A 20,367-nucleotide genomic window follows, 5' to 3' on the forward strand; every position below is an offset into this window, starting at 1 on the left:
GTCACCATTACCGAGTCTTAGCTCGTGGGAACGTGCAACCGGGTTGTTCGGAAACCAACCTGCCAGCCAGCCATCTCTGGCGCTCAGCTCTAGAAGACTGAGGCCAGCTATGCTGATGCAGGCCAAGGCGGTTCTGATCGGTTGGTGATGGGCTATCGCGCTGTACCCAAGTCTGAGCTCATTGTAAGAGAATGTGATAATTGATTAGCGATGCCTGCCCAGGGCACAGGTATGGAGGAGAGGAGGGTATTTGCAATGTGTTTCTTCCCATTGACTGTCTCAATGACACCTTCCCGCTCTAATATGCAAAATCCAGGTTGAGGCAATAAATGTTGGACCACATGTTGTGCCTCCTCGGGGGCTGGAGACTGAAGCTTTGAACACAAGCTTTGCTCTATCAAGGCACTTACTTTTCACTGGGAAGACCAGATATTTAGGAAAACATCTGGATGTAGGACTCTCCAGCTCAAACACTCCCAACCACTCCCTCCCCACTTCCTCCGGCTTTAATTGTCTTCGGTTGCCAGAAACATTTTTAGCCTTGCCTTGGGCAGCTATCTCTGCTATTGTCTGCAGATTCAGGCGCCTTTTACAAGGTGTTAAGGACATAGAGGCTCCAAATAGCGTCTCCCCTCTTGATGTACTCAGAAATAACATGAAAAACTTAAAAGAGTAGTGACAAAGAGAGAACATGTGTATCCAGAACAGCGTCCCCTTTGTGCCTAAACCTTTACGACTCTACTCAGTAAGAGTTTCCTGGATGCTACACACCCACAGTGAAAAAAGCGTCTGTTGGGCAGCACCGATGACCTTACCATGCACAAGAGTCACCTGGAGACCAAAATGCAGCATCTGATTCAGTAGATCTGGGCCAGGCCAGGGATTCTGCGTGTCTAACAAGCTTCCAGCTGTTTCCAGTGGTCCTGGTCCATGGACCACACTTTGGGGGAGCAAGGGCCTGGGTGATGGAGGACGAGAATGCCTGGTACGGATTGGTGGGAAGATGGAGAAGGGGACAAGGGAGTGGGCTCCACTGCAGGGGGAAGGGTGGGAAGGGAAATGCGTAATGTTCTGAGCATCTCCATGAAAGCACCAGTCCCAAGCCTGACCCGCCATATACAAAATAAATAAAAATGAACATTGGCGGTCTTCCTTCTCTCCTTAATCCTCATGACTTTAGAAGTAGGTGGAATTGCTGTTTCCACCTCCCACACCCCCCGACATCCGCACACACATTTCACATCGGGAAACTGAGGCTGGGAAGGGTGAGTAACCAGTCACAGTTTGCTTTACTTTGGGTAAAGACTCCAGCCGAAAGCCAGCTCACGCCTCTTTCCCACTCCTCTGCGTTGTGACATGGGACCTACAAAAGGCCTCGAGGGGATCTGGGGGCCTGTGCAGAACCAGCTTAAGGGCCCTTATCCAGAGGCCTCCAGTTTCTCCAATAATGAGGCCAGTTGGAAACTGTTAACACAGATGAGAACCAGCCAGCAACAGGTGAAAGGCCGCTCAACCTATCAGCACTGCTTTAAGCTATAGCACGCTCCTGGTTTCCTCTCCCCAATTTCCAGGGGCCCAAACCCCAAATGCACCTGCCAGCAAATGAGCAGCAGCCAGAGGAAAGACTTGGGTCTCCCCCACTCGGAACTGGCTTGCACGTCCCCCCATTTCCTGGAGCCCCTTGGGAGAACGGTTTCTGTAGGTTAATAGAGAGTGCTAATGAGGGGTAGCCGGCGGGAAAAGGCAAGGTCTACTCGAGCCAGCACTTGGACCGAAGCCAAGGTCTCTCTGGCCATAGATTCTCTCTCCCCTTCCAGGTTAGTGTGCCGTGTGGAGAGATTAAGATGTACAGTCTGCAAATGGACTAACCTTTTCCAGGCCTCTTTAATGAGGCTTCCCATAATAGGGCCATTTCTCTTTCTTATGTATACGTACACATTCACACACACACACACACACACACAGCCCTTAACATAATCCATATGGAAATAAAAATCTCTCCCTTGCTCTATTTTTTTAAGTGGACTCTACAATGGGCAACACTTTTGTTCTTCAAATGAAAATCCATGGTTCAACAACATGCGTTTCCAGTGAATTAAGAACGTAGTTTCGCCCAGCGGGCTAGGCTCCCTTTTGAAACTCAGCTTTATGGGTAGCAAATAATCAGTTGGACCAAAAGTTCTTCTAGGAGGTAGTGGGAACCGAGCACAAGGTATGGTAAAACCCCCAAGAAATGTACTCAGTTCTGGAACGCTCTCTGGATGAAGCAGCATAAGCAATGAGGGGACATTATGTTCTGTATCTTTCAGACTTTGCCTAAAGGGAGAGAATTCTAGCCTCTGATATCATCAGGTAACTTCCTTATTTAAAATATATATGAGGGGTGGGTAAGAAAAGCAGATTCTAAAGCTGTCCTCCTAACCTTTCTCTATCTAACCATCTATCTAAGCCATCACTATAACCCATATCAGGGCTACAAACAGGAACCCTCTGGCAATTGTGGCTGTTTCAACTGCATCCTGGGTCAGAGGCCTTTCTGACTTCAAGCTTCCCAAAGAGCAGAGACATTCTCGGACCTGTGTTAAATACGTGAGTATCTGTACTCAAGATGTCAAGCGTCGAACAGTTGCTCAGAACTGAATTGTCCGATCAAAAGGTAATACAACTAGAGATTGCTGTGAGTGTTTTTTAAAAACTTTGACCACTTGGAAATTTAAAACCATGCTCCCAAGGAACTTGGGACAAAGAGGAAATCAAAACCAACCATTACCACAAGGAAAATGATAATGAGAACACTGTGTGTTTTTTAAATCACATGGGATGTGCCCAAAGCTGTAATCAGAAGTGTGAGTCATAGTATTAAATGTTACCATTGTTGTATTTAACAGAATACAAAATGGGGTGCCTGGGTGGCTCTGTCAGTTGAGCGTCCGACTTCGGCTCAGGTCACGATTTCGCAGTTCGCGGGTTTGAGCCCTGCGTGGGGCTCTGTGCTGGCAGCTTGGAGCCTGGAGCCTGCTTCAGATTCTGTGTCGCCCTCTCTCTGCCCCTTCCCTGCTCATGCTCTGTCTCTCAAAGATGAATAAACGTTAAAAAAATTTTTTTAATAAATAAATAAAAGGATACAAATAAGTGAGTTGAGTATCAACCCCCTAAAGTTAGAAAAGAATAACAAACCACAGGAAAAATACAAAGAACAATTAACAAAGTGGGGGGGGGGGAAGAAATTTGGATTTTAAAAGTCCAAAACAAGGATACAAGACCCCAAAGGGTCTAATCAAGAAAAAAATAAGCAAAACACACAAAATTAGGAGAAAGACAGTTGGTGGAATAATCACCTAGACAGAAAAGATTAAAACTAAGAAAGCATCTTGATCATGTGTAAAAAAATGATGCTGAAACGTTTGCAGCATCCAGGAAGCCGACACTTTAACCATAAAAATAGTGATCATATTCCTATGTAAAGCATCCTTGCAAATGAATAAGAAAAATAAAAATCCCACCATAGGAGAACAAACAAAAAACATGAATATGCAACTCGAAACAGAATAAGTATCTATAGGCAATTAACATCTCAGAAAATGCCTAACCACACTGTAAGTCAAAGAAGTAAGAATGGAAACAGCCCTGATGTCATTTCTCCCGTACTGAATTAGGAAGACTTTGTGGTTTGCTTTTCGTGTGGATGGCTACATCCCGTAAGAATGGAGAGGAGGTGAACCAGATGTTCTTCTTCATAGGTGAGAGGGATATAAATTAGGGAATTGGTTCATCCCTTCTGAAAAACCACGTGGAAGCATTTCAGGTGAATGGCACTTACCTTTAGGTTGGAGAGGTTCCAAGTGTAACTCTTCTTTACAAATGCTAATGAAGTGGGACCCGATTTGTACACATCTGAAACTTGCAAGATACCTAACAGGCCAGATTTGGGGTGCCCCCAAATGAGATCAAGCCAAGGATCAAGATGCCTGGCTCCTGGCCCGCTCTCGGCCACCGGAAACTTGTCTGACCTCGACAAATCACTGAATTTCTCGCAAGCTCCATTTTACCATCTGAGTAACGAGGGCACTAAATTCGATCGCTAAGACCTTCCCCTGATGCTGACATGTTGTCTCACTCTTCCCAGTGCCAGGGTCTCCCTGGTGTCTCTAAGATAGCAACATTTCTGGACAAGAGAAGAAGAGAAAGATTAATGGAACGGGAGTCAAGAAAAATGGACTAACCATCAAATACAAGAGAGAGGTCCTAACCTTTCCTCTGCCTCATTTCCTGCACTTCTTAAATGGGCTATAATGCTTTGCACATTAAGCTCTCAATAAATATTTGTTGAATTAATGAAAATAAGAAAGGAAGTAAGGAATTAATGATACAGAAGTCTAGGCCTACAAGTTTTTTTTCTTGCTCGTCCCCAAATCCCTGCAAGGATGTAATAAAAACCCTGATGAATTAGGGTTTCTCAAAAAGAAACTGTAAGCCAGGGAAGGTTGTCTATTCTATTCCCTTGACCCGAAGCAGACCTCACTTACCAATGCGGCAGCAGAATGAACATCGGGCCCTGGGGCCAAATGATCTCAAAACAGTGGATCCTTTCAGTCAAGCCAATGGCAGGTGATTCTTCTGAGCTGAGAGGTACCGGGCCAGGAATGTCAGCCTCATGGACCCAACCACGTCCATCATTATCACCTTGGTGGTCAGAATGGGAGTGAACTATTTGTTGGCAAAGTCCCATTTCTGGGCATGCCTACCACATGGCCTCGCTCTCTGTGATGCGATGGGCTAAGACCACCTCACAAATAAGCTCAAGTTGGGTTCAGGCAAAAGGACAACCCGCCGTGTATGTGTCAACGCTCCCTCGGTCTCCACCTACAGAAGACATCATCTTGGTCTTTCCCACTGTGCCCAGATGGGATCTCAGAATCTTTCGAGACACCGACCCTTCCAGGCTGCCAATACCAGCTGATCAGTCATCACACCGGCAAAATGTACTTGTGATCCCTGTGTATTTGTGATTAACGACCCAATGATGGGTATTGTGAGCCGGGTGGTATCATCCCCAAATTCATATACTGAATTCCTAAGCTTCAGTATCTGAGAATGTGACAGTAGGGACAAGGTCTTTGTAGAGGTGATTAAGTTACAACAAGGTCATTAGGGTGGGTCCTAATCTAATATGACTGGTGTCCTTAGAAGAAGAGATTACGGGGCTCCTGGGGGACTCAGTCAGTTAGGCGTCTGACTTCAGCTCAGGTCATGATCTCACCACTTGTGAGTTTGAGCCCCATGTAGGGCTCTGTGCTGACAGCTCAGAGCCTGGAGCCTGCTTCGGATTCTGTGTCTCCCTCTCTCTCTCTGCACCCCCCCCCTCTCTCTCTCTCTCTCTCTCTCTCCCTCCCTCTCTCTCTCTCTCAAAAATAAACGTTAAAAACTGTTTTAAGTGGAGGAACTGAGTTATAAAGGAGTGCATGAGCTGTAAGTTTTATATAATTACAACATATATTTAATGTGAATGTGGGGGTACGTGTGGGCGTGCAAAAGAGAGAGTGTGCAAAGGAACACTGTCCACAAAGGAAAATGTTTGGAGTGCTGCACACCAAAATGTTCACAGTGGCTTCTTCTAGATGGTGAGGTTCCAGATGACTGAGGGAGCAAAGGTGTGGTTTCCTGTTCTCGTTGCAGTGGCCGTGTGTTAATTGCATAATTCTAAAAGATCTTAAATAGTGCGCACAAACCTAGGAAGGAAACCAGCCAGCCCAGGGGTCATACTAACTGTGCACAGGTGCCTTCTGTTTTACCTGTTCGAACTCACGCAATCCCCCAATCGTCCCACGAGGTAGGGACTGTTGCTATCATCATTTTCTAGACGAGGAAACCGAGGCACGGAGAGGTTAAGCGACTTGCCCAAGATCACGCACGGCAGAGCCAGGGCTCCAAACCGGGCAGTCTGGCTTCATGTCCACGGCCTTAGTCCTAAAGCTATCCTACTTCTGCACAGGCGCCCGGGCAATTCATTGCTTTCCGAAGAGCTGCTCTGACCACATTTTGGGTTAGTGTGTGATCTGAACACCCAGCGCACCCAGGCGCACTGAGGCACGCCGAGCTGTGCTGTGTGGTTCCGCAGATTACCCGGGCCCTTTCCATTTGAGGGTCACAATCGCACTGGACTCAAGCCCCCACACCTTGATAGCTCGACACCCCTCTCGTCAATACATGGAGAGACCTGAGAAGCTTCACTTTCTTCAGGGGCGAGGGGATTGCTCTTGGACAAAGGGGCAGCAGTGAGCAACCCATTCATATTTTATAAGTTTGTTTAATGGAGCCTTATTTTTTGGGTTATGTATTTTTAAAGACTGCTAGCTCAGATTGATGGAGACACTATGCTGATCTTGCTGTTAAAGCCCGAGCCCTGGAGGAAGCCCAGCCCTTCTGGGGCCGAGGAGGGACAGGGCAGAGTGGCAAATGGACAAACACGCCCGTCAGCAGGGAACTGGTTAAATAAATTATGTTCATCCCCATAATGGAATCTAGGCAGCTGTTAAAAAGAAGCAATGAGAGCTATAGGTCCCGTCGAAGCGTTGCAGACCACTGGGGATAACGTGATCCTTATACAGCAATAGAAATTGTAGGGGGGGAGGGTGGGTTGGGCGCGTGCACCTGTGTTAATGACTAAGTACGTGGACCCTCGCGGAACCAACTGGAGTTCACACCCCAGCCCCGCTGGCTGCTCCCTCTGTGGCCCCGGGTTTTCTCAACGTCTCTGAACCCCAGTTGCTTCAATTGTAAAATAAGGTGATACCCTAATACCCACACCATCCACAATGGTCGGGGGTGGGGGGTGAAGTGAGAGAATGCGTGGAAAGAATTTTCATTTGCTTGGCACACATTAAGCACTCAAAAAATGCTTGTTACTATTGTTGTTATTATATAAAAAAGACCCATACAGAAACCTGAAGAAGTTCTTAGTGTTCGCTTATGGACAATGGTACCGATGAAAGGAAGGCTCTCCCTGTTTACCAAACATTTATCATATTTGAATTTCTGCAATGCGTACATTTGGTTCTTGTCATTAAAATGCAATAAAGTGTTGTTGTTGTTGTTGTTGTTGTTGTTGTTGTTTTAATGAACAAAACTGACTGGTCTCCTGAAAGGAATCACATGAATTGGGAACTTTCCGACAGCCTCATTTCCGGTGAGTTCCTTAGGCTATGGCCGCGCTCCCCGGGGCAGGTCGCCCCTGTAGGGTGAAAACAGGAAGTGAGTCTCCCCCATGGGGTGGAAAACAGGAAGTGAGTCTCCCTGATTCTCTCAGGTGGGAATCGGCAGGCCATTTGCGTGCTTACCTCGACAGTAAGGTCCACCCTAATTTCCTAATCCCCAGATTCCCTTTTTTTCAGTTCAGTTCCTGCAAGCAGAAAGGGTGAAGCTGAGCCAAGTGAGCAAGCCAACAAAGTTCATGGGCTTTGAGAAGAAATATTGTTCGCAAACGGCAGAGATCATTGCCTGGGCCCTTACGAGCGTCAGGCACGATGCTGTATACTTCTGTACATCTCATTTCATCGTTCACAGAAATCCTTCCAGGAGAGCACCGATTGGTTCTCTTTTTTACGAAGGAGGCCACTGAAGCTCAGAGAGGCGACGGCACTTGCTCGAGACCACACAGCTCGTGGCAGAACAGCCAGAATTTGAGTCTAACTGGCAACAAAATCTAAGCCTTCCGGAAACACACAGTAGTAGCCTGTGTACTCTGTCAGAAGGAAAGAGATAGATTTTACTCTGGTCAATTCAATACCTAGATACCCTCTGCTGTCTAAAGAACACCAAGAAAGAGTGTCAATCTTTCATATTTGTGACCTCCCTTGAAATTTTGGTAGCCCCAGTTCCTGGCTTCCCAAATTGTTTTGTTTTGTGTAATGGTAAGAAATGTTCTGTAAGAACAGATTTTCAAGGTATGGTAATTTTTGAGGGAGTTCTAGGTTAACTTCATTATGATTAGCAGGTTCCCTTTGCTATGCCAAGTACATTGACCCCCCCCCCCCCCCCCCGCCAAGAGGGTGCAATTGAGTGTAGCATTGCCCAAATTTATTTGATCAAGGAATCATTTTCTTAGGAAGCATATCGCAGAACCGAGTTCACTTGGGGAAATGCTATCCTAAGACAAGCATGCCTTTTTTTTTTTTTTTTCCTCGCTTGCTTTTCCAAGCACATGAAAAGCAGTGGGACAGTTTGAACACATATATATCTCAGACCACAAGAAAAATTATCCAGATCTCTCCCGAAACTACTCCTGTATACCAAGACCCTTTGGGTATACATCTGACTATAAGGCAACTCCAAATATAGAGGGCTCCACATCTAAGGCGAGCCGTGCTTTTCCCGACGGGAAGATAGAAACAGACATTCCTTGAGTTCACCAACTTTAAGTCAAGTGTTTACTTAGCTTATATAATTTGTTAATTGAGCCTGATACACATTTTTATTTCACACATATTGTAAGACAATGTCTGGCGCGGGCAATCTCCTTTCTCTCACTCATGCAGGTCAGGAAACGCTTTAATTCAAATTCTTTGCCTGTATCTCTGTCTTAAGAAGGCCACTCTTTTCGACCTCCCACTTCACGTCACGCGCGCCTCTGAATAGGCTGTTTAGAAACGCAGCCATTCTCAAGCCGGGTACCGTATCCATCCCTGGAAGCGTCGGCCCCAGGGCCCCAAGCAACCGGTGCTCCCGATGAGGGGACAGTTGCGACAGCCGTGTTTTTTCCCTCGTTTATCCTGTAGGTGTCTGTTTGCATCCCGACGACATCCCTGCTTACAGGGCTGTTTGGAAAGTGAGCTTTAAGAAGGCTTGTTTACATGACACCAAGCACGGGCAGTTCTGAGGCCCAGCTCCTGGAATTACTCTCAAGCCTCTCTGGTTCTGACAGGCGGATGCTGGAACCTTCCCGAGAGCTAGCTTTGGTGTTCCAGTCATTCCCAAATAGGACTTGGCCGGTCTAAAGAAAATACTTGCGGGAGGGCCCCATGATAGGAGAGATGTTATAGGGACCCAAGTATTTGTAACGCCTTCCCTCCTGCGCGCTAATTACGGGGAGGGCCTCTCACGTTCGATTTGGGCAGGTGAGGTATTTACAAAGGGGAGATCTCCCTCCTAAGAGGACGGGACGTCTGTGCTCAGGCAGCAAGGAGTGGGTTAAGCACCAGCCTTGCACTCCAGCTCAGGACGGAGGCAGACCTGATGTGGCATGGGCCTCTTTCTGCCCAAGACCAGGAAGAGCGAGGGCAAGAAAGGAAAAATTATTGACCTGGGGAGAGCACTCAACTGCAACCTCATGAGTAAATAGGCCATTTATCCCCCGGCCCAGAGCTCCTTGAAAAGGTGACCGTCCATCACTCCCTCCTCCGAGCTGCTCCTTGATGAGCTGCCCTATCAATGGGCTAATTTAGCTGATTACAGAGGAATTTGAGAGGAATGGACCGCCAGAGCCTGGGTCTGGGCCAGCAGTGCATTAAGTCCACCAGTGTCTCCATCATCCCCCAGCGGGACTGATAGGAGCGTCTTATTCCTGAAAACGTGTCCCATCTGATGGGCTTTTGTTAAATTCAGCTCCGGCTTATCAGGTGCTGGGTGGAAAACGCGCCGCTACAGGGCATAGATTGTTCTGTCCTCCGAGTCCTCGATGGGGGTGGGCAGCCTCTGGGACCAGTGCCAGGCTATTCTCAGCTGCTGGTCAGCAGCATGTCCGTGCCCAGCCCCGCAGGATGGGAGTGCAGGAAGAAGATGTAAAAGGCCAGGATGGACTGCCATCGCTCCTTTACTCCCCTGACTTTTTTGCAGGACACACGGCTTGGAAAATGCCCCCCCTCGCCTCCCACGCAGGAGGGGCTGAAGTCACAGACAGGTGCAACACATGGGATTTCCCTGCTGGAGAGAGAATAACTCTTTCTTGAGAGCTCCCTCAAAAGTCCCAGAGCTGATTCTCATTGGACATATTTGTGTCTTATGCCCGCCCCCCAACCAATCACTGGGGCCCACGGATGGATCACCCTATGGGCCAGACCAAGTGTCATGCCCAGCTTTGGATCTGGTGGGGGTCAGCATGTGACCTGTGAGTGGCGGGGGGGGGGGGGGGGGGTCCCTCAAAGAAAAGTCAGGGAAGACAAAGGGCCCCTATAAAGCGCATCAACAGATAAGTGCGATAGAATGTTCTAGGTTCCTGCGTGGAACATTCTAGATCTCAGTGGTGACAAGCACAGAGGTAGGACTAATTTCAATGATTCCCATGAGATGTCGTCAAGACAGGTTCATCTCCCCTAGAGTTTTACCCCCGCTTCCTGATTCTCTGAAAGACACTGATCCTTCTAGATTCCCAGCTCAGTTGGCTTCACCATGGCTTACGCGGCATACCAAATACCAGCTGCTAATGAGAAGAGGCTTTTGGGCCGATAGGAAATATGTGGGGTTGGGTTCCAGAAAGATGAATTCTTTCTTCATCTCAAGGAGTAACTGTAAGCCAGTTGAACGACCTCCCCGTGCCCCTCGCTCGATTCAACCCAACAAAGAGTGGTAGGCAAGGGCTTCTTCAGAATCAGAGCTATGCTCAAATCAACAGCTCTCCTGTGTGACCTGGGGCTAATGAACTAACCTCTCTGAACCTCAGTTCCCTCCTCCATAAAAGGAGATGAAATAACCTCTGCCTTATAGAATTGCTCTGAGGGTTAGATTAATCATACATTCAACAATAACTGAACATATCTGCACCTGCCAGGAACATTGCTAGCCACTGGGGACGAGAAAAAGAAACAAAACCAATAAAAATAGCCACCATTATGGAACTTACAGTCTTCATGAGCTCATATTCCCATAAGGCAAAAGAGATCATGAACATTAAGAAATAAGTAAATTGTTTTGAGTGTTAAAAGGTAATTCTGGGCAGGTGGGTGGGGAAGAGTAGAGAACAGTAGCAGAATTAGGAGTGTGGGGCAAAGAAAAGGGTTCATTATTCAATAGAATATAAGTCAGGATGAGTCTCCCTGAGAAGGCAACGTTTTAAAATATTTTTTAACATTTTTATTTATTTTTGAGAGACAGAGACAGAGTGCGAGAGGGGGAGGGGCAGAGAGAGAGGGAGGGAGGGAGACACAGAATATGAAGCAGGCTCCGGGCTCTGAGCTGTCAGCACAGAGCCCGACGCGGGGTTCCAACCTACCAACTGTGAGCTTATGACCTGAGCCAAAGTCGGACACTTAGCCAACTGAGCTACCCAGGTGCACCCCCCCCCTGCCCCCCGCAAGAAGGCAATTTTGAGCAGGGACTTGAAGAGGGTGAACGAGGGGGTAAGCAGGTGGGGAGGCCGGACAGAGCAGCCTGTGCAAAGGTCCTGAGGTGACAGCATGTCTGCTATAACGAAACGCAGCCAAGAAATCACTGTGGCTGGAGAGAGAACGAGGAGGTAGGCAGAGGAGACTCAAAGGGCCAGATGCTGCAGGGGCCTTGTGGCCGCTGTACGTTACACAGGCACGAGAAGCTATCAGCACAGCTTGGCCGGTAGAAGGTTCCACGGAGCAGAGGCAAAGGCAGCCAAGATGACGGTGAAGATGTTGATGCTGATGTCGATGGCAGTGACGACAGCGACGTGCCACGCTGCGGCAGCCAGACGTCCAGCAATAGCGTTCAACCTATCTCTCACACACACACACACACACACACACACACACGCTCCCACCTCTCGGAGCCCTTCCGAGGCTTTCCGCATTAACACCAGTGCTTTGCACTTTGAACCCACGCCGAGAAAATCGCTCTGTGAACACGGCGGGGTTCCTGCCATCGCGTCTTTATCACGTGCCTGACAGCATTACCACCCGAAGGTCAACAGGCGGCCCCCATTAGCACAGCTCACACTTGCTCGGCCCGCAGGCCCCTGTTCTTTGCTCCCTCCTGATACCAGCCAAAAGCTCCTTGGGCACCACCCAAGGGCGCTCGTGGGTTCCTCCCTCGCGGCCTTTTGCCCAACCCCAGCGGGCCGCGGCCGGCGAACGCGCCGATACGGGCCGGACTATCCGGAGGTCATTAACACTACCTGGCGAGGCTCTGGGCTCTCGGCATCTGCCCCCAGCGAACCAGCGGCGTCCGCCTCCCCCTGCCCCCGGGCCCCTGCAGGCGATTCTAAGGTGCAACGAACTTTGATCCCGGCTGCGAGCTACCGCGGCGCTCTCTCCTCCAGGAGGGGTTTCCCGAACATTCCCCGCTGGCGACGGACGCGTGCGTGCGTCCGGTTGTGGAGACCGCCTCCGATGAACAGCACAGGCAGCCGCGCGCTGAGTCCTCTGCCATCGTCGCCCCGAGGCGGGTGCAGACGCGGTCCACGGCGTTCTGGTCCCGCTCTCTGCTCCATTTCCGATCAGCACCGGCCTTGGGTTTCAGCTGACTTTCCTGGTTCTCGATTTCCTGTCTCTAAGAGGCGGGTGGCAGTCACCACTGCTTAGAGCCTTCCCGGGGGTTAAATAAGACCTTCGAGTGCGTAGGCAATGAGTGTTAATAACCACTATCATTATATTCTCCACAATTAAGTGGTCACCCTACCCGCGAAGCTAGGGGTGCTTGTCTAGCGGGTTCGCTCATGCACCCCAGGCACCTGCCACATTGCCCGGCACCCACGAGGTGCTCGACACACGTTTGTTGAATGAACACACAAGCTGGCTTTACTTAACGGGCAAAGAGGATCCCGTATCCCTAGGATCTTGATCTCAAGATAACCATTTTCCCATTCCCAGAAGTTCTGATTCGGCAGGGCTTGGGTAGGGACCCAGAAACCTGCATTTGAATGCCCCCCCCCACCATGATCCCTCGGGTCTCCATTAGTTCAGAGACCTCAGCACGGGATGAGTCAAGGTTCTCTTAGCCTCCGCCTCTTTTATAGCTCATCTCCCCCGTCCCTTTTTTAATCGAAGGATCTAGAAGTCCAGTCTCAGGATCCGTAGTGATCACTGCGCCAGGGCTGAGTATTATTGTTGTGAGGCACGGAGACCCAGTAGAGGCTTTTAAGCGAATTCTTACTAATAGAACAATCAAGTTAAGAGATCATTGTGACGCAGAGCATGAAATAGGAAAGTCTCGTGGCCAATTGATTTGGAGTTTGTGAAATGAATTTCATTTTCTGGACTGCATGGAAGCCCGCCTTATAAATCACTGCCGCTCCTGGAGATTAATAAAGGAAACAGACTCGATTAAGAATTCAGAGCATCGGCCCCATTGCAGATTTATAGACGCAAAGGTCTTGCCGCAGGGATTTCAAGACATCCCACCTGTTAATTGTCATTTGGGAAGATTAATCCCAGGGCTTCTGGCTAAGACTGGAGGGCAGGGCCTGAGCCCTTCTCAGGAAGCAAGGTGGATTTCCTTCTGCCAACCCTCCCCGGAAACAAACGAGTCATGTGGCCTTTGCCGTAACACTGGGAGGAATTTTCCCCAGAGAGGTGGGGGGGGTGGGATTTGATTTGAACATCTTTCTGCAAACCTGGCAAAACAGGTTTGAGTTGAAATTTTATTTTATTTTATTTTATTTTATTTTATTTTTCCATTTATTTATTTTTGAGAGACAGAGAGACAGAGCACGAGTGGGGGAGGGGCAGAGAGAGAGGGAGACACAGAAGCCGAAGCAGGCTCCAGGCTCTGAGCTGTCAGCACAGAGCCTGACGTGGGGCTCGAACTCACGGACCATGAGATCATGACCTGAGCCGAAGTCGGACGCTTAACCGACTGAGCCGCCCAGGCGCCCCAGAGTTGAAATTTTAAAATGAAAACAAAACAAAAGCAAAGGGGGGTTGGAGGGCAGGGGGGGGAGATGTTCGATGAAATCAACCAAATGTAAAATATCTCCACCGGCTCTCTGATGCTCGCACAGCCTGCCTGCGGAAAGGTTTGCTCTGAGTGCTGAGCCATTTGGTTTCCGGGAGTATCTCTGGAATTCCTAATCTGTCAAAGGCTGTCCGCTCGAACTAGAAAGAGGGAGTATACTTGATGAAGCCGGTGTTAGGAGAGGGGACAGACCCCACTAACAAGTTTGCCGGGACAGAACGGACACCTGTTATTTGGCAGCATGTCCCGGGTGGTGATCCTGCGTATTGGCGAAAGCGTGCCCCGCGTATTAAAATCACTCTATCTAGCATTCCACTCTATAATATCTTGTTCCCCAACGGTTGAAACCCCCAGCAAACGCTGCAGGTCAGAATGGTGTTCATAGTTTCGAGAAATGACCACAAAGAAAGTTTTTGAAGTGCCGATAACGTTCTGCTTCCTGATCTGGACTCTGTGTGTTCAGCTTGGGAGATTTTTATCAAGCTTCGTACTTGGGATTTTCACTTTGGCTGACGGTGATACTCCAATAAAAGCTAGATACTTAAAACGCGGCACAAGGCTGTGGGACCATAAGGAGGGTGTCTGCAGGAAACCGATAGATTGCTTAAATGAAAACGCCAGTTAGGAAGCCTTGCGTCTACTAGGAATTTACCCAAGGGACACAGGAGTGCTGATGCATAGGGGGCACATGTACCCCAATGTTCAAGCAGTGCTTTCAACAATAGCCAAATTATGGAAAGAGCCTAAATGTCCATCAACTCATGAATGGATGAAGATGTGGTTTATATATACAATGGAATACTACTTGGCAATGAGAAAGAAAGAAGTCCTGCCATTTGCAGCAACGTGGATGGAACTGGAGGGTATTATGCTGAGTGAAATAAGTCAGAGAAGGACAGATACCGTATGTTTTCACTCATGTGGAACTTGAGAAACTTAACAGAAGACCATGGGGGTAGGGAAGGGGAAGAAATAGTTACAAACAGAGAGGGAGGGAGGCAAACCATAAAAGACTCTTTTTTTATATATAATTTTATTTATTTTTGAGACAGAGAGAGTATGAGCGGGGCAGGGCCAGAGAGAGAGGGAGACACAGAATCCGAAGCAGGTTCCAGGCTCTGAGCTGTCAGCACAGAGCCCGACACGGGGCTCGAACTCACAGACTGTGAGATCACGACCTGAGCTGAAGTTGGACGCTCAACCGACTGGGCCACCCAGGCACCCCAAAAGACTCAAGTACAGAGAACAAACTGAGGGTTGATCGGAGGGCCAGGGAGAGGGGAAAATGGGTGATGGCCATGGAGGAGGGCACTTGTTGGGATGAGCCCTGGGAGTTGTATGTGAGCCAATTTGACAATAAGTTATCTTCATTAAAAACCAGGGAAGCCTTGCGTCTAATTTGTATTCATCCACTCACTCACTCACTCACTCCCCTAATAAACTATGCGCCCCCTCTCTTCTGCATGGTTCTCTTGGATCTTCTTGCGGGAGCTCGTCACTCTCTAAAATTCTCTTGTAACTTACTCGTTCTGCTGACTGGTGTCTCGTCTGTATCCCCCCCAGTAGAAGGCCACCGCATGAGGGCAGGGGCTTTGTCTCTCCTGTCCCTGCGGCGTCCCCAGAGCCTAGCAAGTGGCCAGCCCATGGTAAACACACGACGGGTATTTGTCGGTTCCCCAAATGAAAGGAATCGGGTAGCCTCCCAGGCTCTGGGGTGCCCGCGTGCACACCGCTGTTGCAGCCCCCGGATCCCGTGACCACGTGCAGCCGGCAAAATTTACTGGGCACCGTGAGATTCTGGAATCGAGACAGTGAAGCGGCATGGAAAGTGTCCCGGGCAAACTCCCTGCCCCTGGGAGCTTAGAACCATTAAGGTAACAAACAGGTGATAAGACGGTGAAGGGTGGGGGGGGGGGTGGGCGCGGAAACCCTCCTGCTGGAGGTGAGGAAGAACCTGATTGGAAGGGAGACCAGGCACAGCCCCCCCAAAGGAAAAGTTGCCACAGGAAACGAGAAAGCTCCCGCACAGCAGAGAAGATCGTCAGCCACGTGAAAGGCACCCCAGAGAATGGCAGGAAATGTTTGCAGATCATGGCTCTGATCAAGGGTTAGTATCCAAAATCCGTAAGGAACTCCCACGAGCCAGGAGCAAAGGGCAAATAGCTCAACCAGGAGGGGTCCCCCCACACCTGTTAGCCTGCCTCTCACCAAAAAGACGAGAGGGAAGTGCGGGCAAGGGTGTGGAGGAAAGAGAACCCCCACGCACTGTTGGGGGGAGTGGATATCGGCACAGCCACTCTGGAAAGCAGAAGGGAGGTTTCTCAGACATTAAAAATACAGGGGCGCCTGGGTGGCTCAGTCGGTTGAGCGCCCGACTTGGGGTCAGGTCACGAGCTCAGGATTGGAGAGTTCGAGCCCCGCGTCAGGCTCTGTGCTGATGGCTCAGGGCCTGGAGCCTGCTTCCGATGCTGTGTCTCCCTCTCTCTCTGCCCCTCCCTTGCTCACGCTCTTTTCTCTCTCAAAAACAGATAAACATTAAAAAAAATTTGCTTTAAAAATACAAACACCACAATCCAGCAATCCCATTCCTGGATATTGATCCAAACGAAAGGAAATCAGGATCTCAAAGAGACCTCTTCACCGCAGCGCTAACCACAACAGCCAAGGCAGAAGAACCGAAAAGCCCCCGCTGACAGCTGCACGGATAAAGAGAACGTGCCATATGCTTACATACGATGGATATTATTCGGCCTCAAAAATGAAGGAAATCCTGCCATTTGCAAAAACACGGATGACCCTGCAGGACATGATGCCAAGTGAAACTAGCCAGACTCAGAAGAGCAGATCCTACATGATCTCGCTTCTACCAGGAATCTGAAATAGTCAAACTCATAGAAGCGGAGTGCCCAGTGATGGTTACCAGGAGCTTGGGGAGGGGGAAACAGAGAGGCGACGGTCAGAGCGCACGGTTGTGGTTATACGAGATGATTGTGTCCGAGAGATTCGCTGTGCAGCCCAGTGATTACAGTTCGCGGTGTACTGATACCTCACATTTTGTTATGAGGGTTAGATCTTAAACTGAGGGTTCTTACCGTAAAAAAATAAATAAATGAAATGCAATAAAAAGGAAGAAGGTAGGAGGAGACTGTTGGAGGTGGTGGATATTTCTGTGGCATGAATTGTGCTGACCCTTTCACGGGTGCGTACGTAACTCCCAACTCATCATGTTGTCATGAGGACAGCTCTGTGTCTGTCAATCGTACCCCAAGAAAATGGTCTCAGTAAAAACGAAAAAGAAGACAGAAAGAAGTGGGTGCTTCCCGTAGATGCTAAATAAAGAGCTAAGTCACCTCGATGGTGAAACGTAGAATATAAATCCCACACTAGCTTCTGAGGACCCAGGGCCGCTTCCACCAGGAAGTTCTCCTGAATTTCCCTTATATTTTTATCATAAGCCCATTTACCTGGAGTTTGCCTGAGTCAAGATTGCTTAAGGCCAAGCGTTATGGACCGAATCGCGTCCCCTTTCCCAAGTCCTATATTCCTCGGTGCGGCCGCGTTTGGAGATGAGCCCCTAAAGAAAGTAATTAAAGCTAAATGAGGTCTTAAGTGTGGGGCCCTAACCCTCTGGGGCTGGGGTCCTCATACGAAAAGGAAGAGACACACTCTGCGTGCGTCTCTCTCTCTCTCTGTGTCTCTGTCCGTCTGTCCGTCTCTCTCTCTGCACACACACAGGGAAAGCACCTCCTGATGACGCAGCTAACAGCAGGTGGCCGTCTGGAAACCAAAGAGAGAGACCTCACAGGAAACCAACCCTACCGGCACTTTGACCTTGGACTTCGGGCCTCCAGAATTGTGAGGAAATAAATTTCTGTTGTTTAATCCACCCCGTCTGTGGTATTTTGACACGGCACCAAATGTATCTGGTGCTGTGGCTTTTGATGATACGTACCAGCTGGGACTCTGCTAACGCTGACGTACCACAAAGATCTTAGCGGGAGCAGCTTTTATTGGTCGAGGAAGAGTAATCCTTCATCAATAGGCGGGTAGAGGTTTTCTAAACCCTGCTGGGTACGGGTGGTCAGACGGATTGCTGAAATACTTCAGACATTATCCCTGTGAACCCGTTTAGCGCTATCTTTCTTCTGGGTCATTCATTCAACAAACATCTACTAAGTGCCAGCCAGGTACCCGGTACTGTGCCCAGGAAACAAGGCATAGGAAGCTCTGCTCTCAAGGGGCTGATGTTCTAGAGGGGAGAGACAGAAGATAAACAAATGGACAAGACGGTTGCCAAGAGTGACAAAGGCTCAGAAGGAAACTTAATAGGGTGACATGATGGAAAGCCATGGCGGCGGGTACTCTCGATTGCACGGTCAGGGAAGGGTCTCCAGGAGCCGGTGACATTTGATCTGAGACCTAAAAGGCCCTCGGGGGCCACACAACGGGAGCGTTTTGGGGGCACCTGGGTGGCTCAGTCGGTTAAGCCTCCGACTTTGGCTCAGGTCATGATGTCACGGTTCGTGAGTTCGAGCCCCACGTCGGGCTCTGTGCTGGCAGCTCGGAGCCTGGAGCCTGCTTCGGATTCTGTGTCTCCCTCTATCACTGTGTTTGAAAGGGGAAGTAGGTGCCCAGTGAACAGAAGAACCACCCACCTGTTCAGCCGAATGCCATCCTCAATAACGTAAGGGCACCACGAGTCCCAAGAACACTGCCCCAGGCTGGTCCAGCAGACATGGCTTCGGATCCCTGTCTCACATCTTGTCACCAGCAGGGAGGGGCTGCTACTGAGGGTCTGGTGTGCTTGTAAGTGGGGGCCAACATCCAGCCAGTCAGATACCATTTATTCAAGCCTCGTTTCGTGACCCCACCTTGTTCCTCAAAGCGTGATCCTCAGGCCAGCAGGATCAGCCTCCCCCGGGAGCTTCTCAGAAATGCAGAATCCCTGGGGCAGCCGGGTGGCTCAGTCGGTTGAGCGTCTAGGTCACGGGCTTGTGGTCTCAAGAGTTCGAGCCCCGGGTTGGGCTCTGTGTTGGCAGCACGGAGCCTGCTTGGGATTCTTTCTTTCTTTCTCTTTTTTTTTTGTTTTTTTAACTTTTTTCAATGTTTATTTTATTTTTGAGAGAGAGAGAGACAGACATGAGCAGGGGAGGGGCAGAGAGAGAGGGAGACGCAGAATCCGAAGCAACTCCAGGCTCTGAGCCATCAGCACAGAGCCTGATGTGGGGCTCGAACTCATGAACGGTGAGATCATGACCTGAGCTGAAGTTGGACCCTTAACGGACTGAGCCTCCCAGGCGCCCCAACCAACTTCCCTTAATAGCAGCAGAGAACTGTGGTGGCCGTGACTCCACAGAGGCATGGTTTGGGAGAAAGATTTGGATCTGGAAAAAGGCTCATAGGTCAGAAGGGCTCAGAAGGGGCAGAATCTCGGAAATGTTTGGACTTCGTTTTGTGTTCAGCTCATCCCAGAAATCAGAGTCAAATGGGGACAGATTCCCCGTGGGTAACAAGACCTCAGGGCACTGAGGCATGGCGTTGTGTTTCAGGGGGAGGTGGATAAGTTCTTTGTCATAAGCTCTTGTGATGTTCTGGGAAGGGGGTCAGTTACCAGTGTCGGTAACACCTGCTTCATGGTCTCTGGGCCTTCAGAACCAGAGGTGTGTTTCCCCCGAGGAATCGGACTGTGGATACTTCGGAATCGATGCTATCCTTTGTGGGGAGAAAGCCCTGGAATTTGATGGGACACAGCTGGGCAGCAGGGGGTCATCTGCCTGGAAAATGAGAGCTGTCTTACCTGCAAAGCCCTTAGGGGCCGCTCGAAATGGTTTCTGCATCCATGGACCAAATCAAAAGGCAGAGAAAAGAATATAATTTATAATTCAGGAGCCCAACAAGAACAGGAGCACTCGATCAGGGGGCAAAACACACACACATGCAGAATGGGTTTCATCCCCCCAAACGTCTTCGGGAAAATGACAGTGATGATTTTGCACGGGAAGGAAAAAATGTTTCCAAGGATCGATGAAGGACACTGTTCAGAAACGTCCACATACTGGCCTAAGAGAAGGACAGGAAGGACCTATTTTATAGATCGTTTAAAGATACCGACTGGATGAATTACTCAGGTGGTTTTCTAACGGGAGGAGCATCTCCACCCCTCAAATTCCTCCTCCCAGATGAATCAACTCTGCCCTCCCACTAGCAGCAGTCAGGAGAGTAAGGAGATGAGTCCCTGCACCAGGGTGGCTCACACAAGTTCAAAGGCTGTCCGGGACCACCCTCCTTCCCCATCACCGGGCTGAGATGGGCATCATTTAGGAAGGAAAATAAAAACCCTAGGCTCCAGGGAGAACAAACTCCAGGCAATACAGATTCCCGTGCAGACTCAGTTGAGAGTCTTCTAAACCAGGGGTCAGCAATCTTCTGTCAGGGGCCGGATAGTAGTTTAGACTTGGCAACTACTCAGCTCTGCCAGGGTAGCATGAAAGCAGCCATAGACAATATGTAAAGCTA

General features: G+C 49.3%; 1 long non-coding RNA gene across 1 annotated transcript; it reads right to left on the reverse strand.

Moving 5' to 3' along the window:
- Positions 1-3,032: 3,032 nt before the first annotated feature.
- LOC122204073 lies at positions 3,033-4,685 on the reverse strand. Its single transcript, XR_006195468.1, has 3 exons — positions 4,527-4,685; positions 3,821-4,165; positions 3,033-3,069 (listed from the first exon to the last, which is right to left on the reverse strand). It is a non-coding gene; the product is annotated as an uncharacterized LOC122204073 (long non-coding RNA).
- Positions 4,686-20,367: the final 15,682 nt, after the last annotated feature.

Source organism: Panthera leo, chromosome D3 (assembly GCF_018350215.1).
Source record: "Panthera leo isolate Ple1 chromosome D3, P.leo_Ple1_pat1.1, whole genome shotgun sequence".
In the NCBI taxonomy this organism is placed as follows: Eukaryota; Metazoa; Chordata; class Mammalia; order Carnivora; family Felidae; genus Panthera; species Panthera leo.